This window comes from Galeopterus variegatus, unplaced genomic scaffold (assembly GCF_000696425.1).
Source record: "Galeopterus variegatus unplaced genomic scaffold, G_variegatus-3.0.2 Scaffold9565, whole genome shotgun sequence".
NCBI classification, from domain to species: Eukaryota; Metazoa; Chordata; class Mammalia; order Dermoptera; family Cynocephalidae; genus Galeopterus; species Galeopterus variegatus.
Window position 1 is genome coordinate 54,336 of NW_007735676.1, and position 7,221 is coordinate 61,556.

At 41.9% G+C, this 7,221-nt stretch overlaps 1 protein-coding gene and 1 pseudogene across 1 annotated transcript in view; both read right to left on the reverse strand.

The window, feature by feature from the left end:
* The window catches only part of LOC103609389 (FERM, RhoGEF and pleckstrin domain-containing protein 2-like), a 65,144-nt gene that overhangs the window by 47,829 nt on the left and 10,094 nt on the right, over nt 1-7,221 (reverse strand). The gene's annotated exons all lie outside the window — the stretch shown is intronic.
* LOC103609388 overlaps nt 4,406-7,221 on the reverse strand; it is a 10,252-nt pseudogene continuing 7,436 nt past the window's right edge.

The window sequence follows — 7,221 nt, forward strand, 5'->3', positions numbered from 1 at the left end:
CATTTCCCTATTCTTTTCCATTTGCTAGCCTGACTTCATCAGTCATCATAACTCTATAATCTATCAGAGATTGTATGTAACATACCAACCTTGCTTGTGTGTGTGTTGGGGTGGGTGGGTTGGGGAAGCTGGCACTGGGAGCTCCAATAACACAACTGGGTAACTGAGAATAAAAACATCCACGTCTCTGCCATACAGCACCCTACCACATTCCTGGGCATGAGGGCCAAAGAAATAGATCAACTTTTCAAGACAGAATAACAGGTTTTAAAAGCTAGGATGGAGTCACATAATAGCTGTGTATCCTAGAAACACATAAGAGCTTTTGTATAAAACCTATATTATCTCCAAATTTCAGATGCTGAATTACTAACTTTTTCTTCTGAGGTCAGACCAAAATAAGTTCTAAGACGGTTTATTTGCCATATTTAGGATGTTCATGTGGGAGCAATGACAAACAACCGGCTATGACACTTTCTGGAATTTTGACTGTTTCTTCTAGGCCAGAATGAAAGCATTAAGTTTGCGGTTTATTTGCCATATTTAGGATGTTCATGTGGGAGCAATGACAAATAACTGGCTATGACACTTTCTGGAATTTTGACTGTTTCTTCTAGGCCAGAATGAAAGCATTAAGTTTTTACTGGAATAACAAGTTAAAGTTTTCTAGCAGAGCACTTCATGGCTGAGAATTTGTCCTTCAACTGGTTACATATTCAAGCTAAAGCTTCTGCAATTAAAAAAAATATTTTTGTTAGACATTATTTTTTAGAACAGTTTTAGATTTACTGAGATTCCCTTAAATTTTTAATTTTTAATTGACACATAATAATTGTACATATTTATGGGTACTGGGTGATATTTTGATGCATGTATCCAATGTATAATGTTTAAACCAGGTTAATCAGCATACTCATCACCTCAAACATTTATCATTTGTGTGGAGAATTTGTCCTCCTACTGGTCCCATTCTTAAGCTAAAGCTTCTGCAATTCTTAGTGCATTTTGCTTCTGATTTCTTTCTTCCTTTTTTTGGCAGCGGGCCGGCATGGGGAACTGAACCTTCACCGTGGTGTTACAAGGCTGTGCTTTAACAAACTGGGGTAATTGGCCAGCCCTGCAATTCTTGAAGAAAAAAAGGAAGAAAAAGAAAGCCCACCTTAAATAATTTAAGTATTTTAAAGAAAAGGGGAACATGAGATAATAAAGAATATTAAAGAAAACCCTCATGCTCATGAGGACTCGATCTCCACTTGCACCAGGGGAGCAGAAGGTTCACGCCCAAACCCCGTCCCAGACTGTTCTTCTAATCACTAAATACCACTTTCTCCAAATACTAACTTTCACATCGTAGAAAAGCTATAACTCACACTAACTCCTAAACCTGACAGTGAATTGTGAATTAATGAAATATAACTGTTCTAGACATCTTGCCCTCTACAAAGTCTGGAGAAGACCTCTCTAGGATGGGGTCTCGATCACCTGCCTGACCTCCCCTCCACTGCACCCAGAATTAGATACTTCTCACACCTGACATGGTTTTGCACAACCTAGCATGCAGGACAAGGGACAGCTTCCAGATGGTTTTAAAAGAAATTTATGACTCTCTAGAGCTGAGGCCAGATTTCTATGTTCAAAGCCACAGAATTCATTTAACCAACTGAAAACAAATCAAGACTTTACTAGATGAAAAAACTAGCCACTGATGGACCTTTGGGAACTAAATACCCCATCAATAAATGTCAAAAGTCGCTTAAAATAAGACATAATTGAAGTCTATATCCACGAACAGGGCTCCATCCTGAATCCATCATACATCTGTATATATTCTTTCCCTTTCTTTACACACTACAATAAATGCCTTTCCACACGAAAAGTAGTATTTCAATCTAATTATTAATCAATATAAAGAAATACAAAGTGAATCTTACTTCATTACCTTGCAAAATTCTTGTAAGCATGTTTGTTTCAGCAAATGATTTAAATGGATGTGAGTAATCATAGGTGTTGGTAGCTATTACTTACAAATAAGATAAAAACTGATATAAAAATACAGTGTCAATAGAAATTCCTACTTCGAAAAACCTGCATGACAACTCTAAATTAAACATTTAAAATGCTTTTTAAAAATATTACAAGTTTCTGCTCTTTGACAGTTTCATTTCCTTGGGGTCATTAAGGACAAACCCCGGGTGTGTTTTCTCCGTGATCCCCAAAACCCTGGGATGCAGAAAAGCTCCTTATGTATGTAGTAACTGACCTCAGCAACAGGGGTTGATTCATAATTACTCATAATCTGTCCAAGAAACCACCCCCAAGATAACTTTTTAATGACACAATTCTCATATTTTTGTCTCCAAGCCCTCCCTTGTTTAGCTCCCCGCCCCCCAAGCCTGAAACAAGCCTTCACTTATTGACTACTTACAGCACAGTGATTTCGGATCTTAGCTGTTAATCAAAGATGATTACGTACTGAGTGAGAGAAGACACTGTCTCTCTTCCAGATACTACTCAGGAATCTGGGCAAATTAAACTTTAAGATCTGGAATTGCATCTCCTGGTGGTAGTCTTCACCCTGAGAACAGGAACAGGGCCAAGAGGGTATACAGGACTTTGATTCTCCTACACAGGTGCACATAGAGTTAGTTTATTAATGACTACATTTTGAAGCCAGCCATTTTGTCCAATATTTAAGTAACAAGCTGTTTAATACTCAAGCAGGAGGTAGTGCCACAATGTGACAGAAGTACAATTTAACCCATAAACCTTTCACACGATTATACATTAAATGTTATTTTTAGGGGCCGGCCCGTGGCTCACTCGGTAGAATGCAGTGCTGATAACACCAAGGCCATGGGTTCGGATCCCATATACGGATGGCCGGTTAGCTCACTGGGTGAGTGTGGTGCTGACAACACCAAGTCAAGGGTAAAGATCCCCTTACCGGTCATCTTAAAAAAAAAAAAAATGTTATTTTTATTTAAGCAAGGCACCCCTACTTGTTCTAAAATATGGGATGTGCTACCCCATTAAAAAAGCAAATGACGAGACTTAGATTTTTTCCTATCTAGAGCTGGTTAAAATTCAAGAGAAGCCATTAATGTCCTTACCAGCCTGGACTGTTCTGATATGTCACTTCACAATTTTGAGACTAACCTCACCCTTAAGGTTTACCCCACACCAGAGCTAACCTCACCCTTAAGGTTTACCCCACATCAGAAGAAGAGGGGGAGGGTTCAGACAACTTTAAAGTTGAATCTAGAATTCCCTGCTAAGTGGACAGGCACCAATGTTAAATGCCATTAGCACAAAGCTTAAAAAGTCAAAAAATTTCTTTTTTTTTTTTTTCCAGCTGGCTGGTATGTGGATCCGAACCCTTGATCTTGGTGTTTTCAGGACCATGCTCTAAACAACTGAGCTAACCAGCCAGCCAAAACATTTCTAAAGACATAAAACCACCAAACTGTTGTCATTTACACTCACTAACCTGTGGTATTTATTTTTTGTGTTGACTTTTAAAAAAAAATTCCTATTCCTAAGTAATCAAATACAGCTAAAATTTAAACTACTCTGCTAAACCATACTGGTTCAAAGGTCTGAAATCTTTCTTTGCTTTGGTGAATGTTTGGTTAAAATAAACCATTATTTAACTCCATGAGAAGTTTTATTTATTTATTTATTATTTTTTTTCCTCTTGATTTGTTTCAACCATTTATTTATTTATTTATTATATTTTATTTCATTTTGTCTATATACAATGTGGTTGATAATTGTGGCCCATTACCGAAACCCCCCCCCATAAGAAGTTTTAAATCAAAGCTCTCGATTCACAGGCAAAAAACAAAACTCTGAACAGATTACTAATATATTTTTTTTCCGACTGGTAAGGGGATCGCAACCCTTGGCATGGTATTGTCTGCGCCATGCTGAGCCAGCGAGCGCACTGGCCATCCCTATATAGGATCCGAAACCACAGCCTTGGTGCTACCAGCGCCGCACTCTCCTGAGTGAGCCACGGGGCCGGCCCTGAACAGATTATTTTTTAAATGGGAGAAAGATTTTAAGGTACAGTGCTGACTAAAAATATGTAGTATTTACAAAGGGTAATACATCCTCTATGAAAACAAACTGTTTAATCATAAATAAAGACCAGATTTTAAAATCAGATTCTGAACAGTTCAAACAAAAATTTAAATTTATGGTTAATTTCATAACTCCAAATTGAATCCTTTTTCTTTCAAACAGTCCACCATTAATTTTTCTTAGAAGCAATGAACCCCAACCGCAGACCCTCCCTCTAGCAATTGCTGCTAGTGCACTGGAGCTCTGCACCCATGTCCAGGGAAGACATGCAAACGAAGGGTGCTTCTTGCTTCGTCTTTACTGTCTGGAGTCCCTGGAAGTCTCATCTCCCTCCTGGACATGACCTCAGCACCAGCTCAATGTACCTGTGGTGAGCATGGACCGATCCTTGAACACAGCTGCAACAGAATCCTCATGGGCACTGAAGTGCACATCAGCTTCCCCGGTGGCTTTCATGCTGGAACTGCATCCCATGGTGATTCTAACAAGCTTCAGTGGAGCAAAACAATGTATAATGTCTTGGGAATTGACTTGGAAAGACAATCCTCTCATGTGGACAAAATGTAGTAAAGGCGTAGTTCCAAAGTCAACAACTTCTGGAAGCTCTTCTGACATCTCCTCAGGCAGTTCTACTTCCTTTTCACTTAAACAGCTGTTGTGGGTCGAATATCCTCACTGACTTCATATTCTTCTTCAAAGACCATTTCTGGCTCACTTATATACTCAGCAGTAGGAGAAGATGCTGTTTTCTTTCCCTTATAAGAACCAACATGAGTTTGAACTTCATTCCTTCTGCTTGGAAATATTTCTACATGTCGGTTATTGTATTAGTCCGTTTTGTGTTGCTATAACAGAAATACCTGAGACTGGGTAATTTATAAAGGAAAGAGGTTTATTTGGCTTACGATTCTGGTACAGCTGCATCTGGCACGGGCCTCAGGATGCTTCTACTCATGGTGGAAAGTGGCAGGCAGCCAGCGGGTACAAGCAGATCACATGGCGAGAGTAAGCGAGAGAGAGGAAGCAAAAGAGAGAGAGGGGAGATGCCAGGGTCTTTTTAAGCAACGAGCTCTCACAGGAACTAATAGAGTGAGAAAACTCACTCATTAATCCCTCCTCCCCCCGGGAGAGCATTAATCCATTCATGAGGGATCCACCTCCATGACTCAGTTTCCAACACTGCCACACTGGAGATCAAATTTCCACGAGTTATGGAGGGGACAACACATCCAAACTCCATCATTCCATCCCTGGCCCCCCAAAACTCATGTCCCTCTCACAAACAAAATACAATCATTCTATCCCAACAGTCCCAAAAGTCTTAGCTTGCTCCAGCACCAACTTAAAAGTCCAAAGTCTCCTCTGAGACCAAAAGCAAAAGTCCTTCCAACTGTGAACCTGTAAAAGTGAAAACCAAATTTATCTACTGTCAAGATACAATGGTGGAACAGACATTGGGTACACATTCCCATTCCAAAAGGGAGGAATAGGTCAGAGGAAAGGAAAAACGGGTCCCAAACAAGTCCAAAACCCAGCAGGGCAGGCATTAAATCTCAAGGCTGGCAAATCGGGTACCTTGATTCCATGTTTGACTGCCTCTGCACACTGGTGTGGGGGTTGGGTCCCCAAGTCCTTGGGCAGCTCTGCTCCTATGGCTTTCCTGGTCTCGGACCACACTTCACCTCTCCCAGGCTGGTGTTCCACTCTGGTAGCTCCACAGGTCTGGGGTCTCCATGGTGGTCCCGCTCTCATGGCTCCACTAGACATGGCGCTGTTGGGGTTTCTCTGCTGCAACTCTGACCCCACATTTCTTCGCCGCATTGCTCTAGCGAAGTCTATCTGCGGTGACTCCACCCCTGCAACAGATCTCTTCCTGGGTCCCCAAACTTTTCCATACATACTTTGAAATCTGGGTGGAGGCTCCCAAGCCTTCCCAGCTCTATCATTCTGTGAGCCTGCAGACTTAACACCACGTAGACGCTGCCAAGATTTCCGGCTTGTATTTCCCAAAGCTGTGGGTCCAGCCACACCTGGGGCCAATTTAGCCACAGCTGGAGCAGCCAAAGCAGCTGGGGTGCTGGTGGTGGAAGCAGCTTCTCCAGGTGGCCCTGGGAAGCAAGGCCATGGAGGGTGCCTCAGGCCTGTTTGCCAAGACCATTCTCTCTCCCTAGGCCTTTGGGCCTGAAATGGAAGGGTTAGCCCCAGAGGCTTCTGCAATGCCTTCAGTCCTTTTTCTCCTTCTCTTGATAATCTCTTTCTTTTGTAACGCTCTTCTTAGCTAATGGTCGCCGGGCAGCACCATTGCATGCTCTCTGCTTTTCTACCACATGGCTGTGCTGCAAATTTTCCAAATCTTTACGCTCTGCTCCCGTTTTAAATTCTGGCTTTACATCATGCCTTTTCTGCCATAACTCAGCATAGGCTGTTAGAAATAACCATGCAGCGTCCTTAATGCTTTACTGCTTGGAAATTCCTTCCGTCAGATACTCTGGTTCACAACTCTGAAGTCCCACCTTCCAACAAAGTCCAAGGGCATGGACACAATGCAGCCAGATTCCTTGCTATGGTGTAGCAAGGGTGATCTTTTGTCCAATTCCCAGTAAGTTCCTCATTCCTATCTGAGACCTCATCGTCCACATGGCCTTTACTGTCCACATTTCTATCAGCATTCTGCCCACCACAACATAAGTTTCTAAGACATTCCAAACTTTCTTTTTCCCTTCTTCTAAGTCCTCCAGACTCCTCCAACCTTTGCCCATTACCCAGTTCCAAAACTGCCTCCACATTTTCAGGTATCTGTATAGCAACACCCCACTCCTGGTACCAATCCTCTGTATTAGTCCATTTTGTGTTGCTATAACAGAAATACCTGAGACTGAGTAATTTATAAAGGAAAGAGGTTTATTTGGCTTATGATTCTGGGACAGCTGCATTGGGCATGGGCCTTAGGCTGCTTCTACTCATGGTGGAAAGCGGCAGGCATCCGGTGGGTACAAGCAGATCACATGGTGAGAGGAAGCAAGAGAGAGGAAGCAAGAGAAAGAGGGGAGGTGCCAGAGTCTTTTAAAGCAACGAGTTCTCACAGGAACTAATAGAGTGAGAACTCACTCATTAATCTCCCCTCCCCCAGGGAGAGCA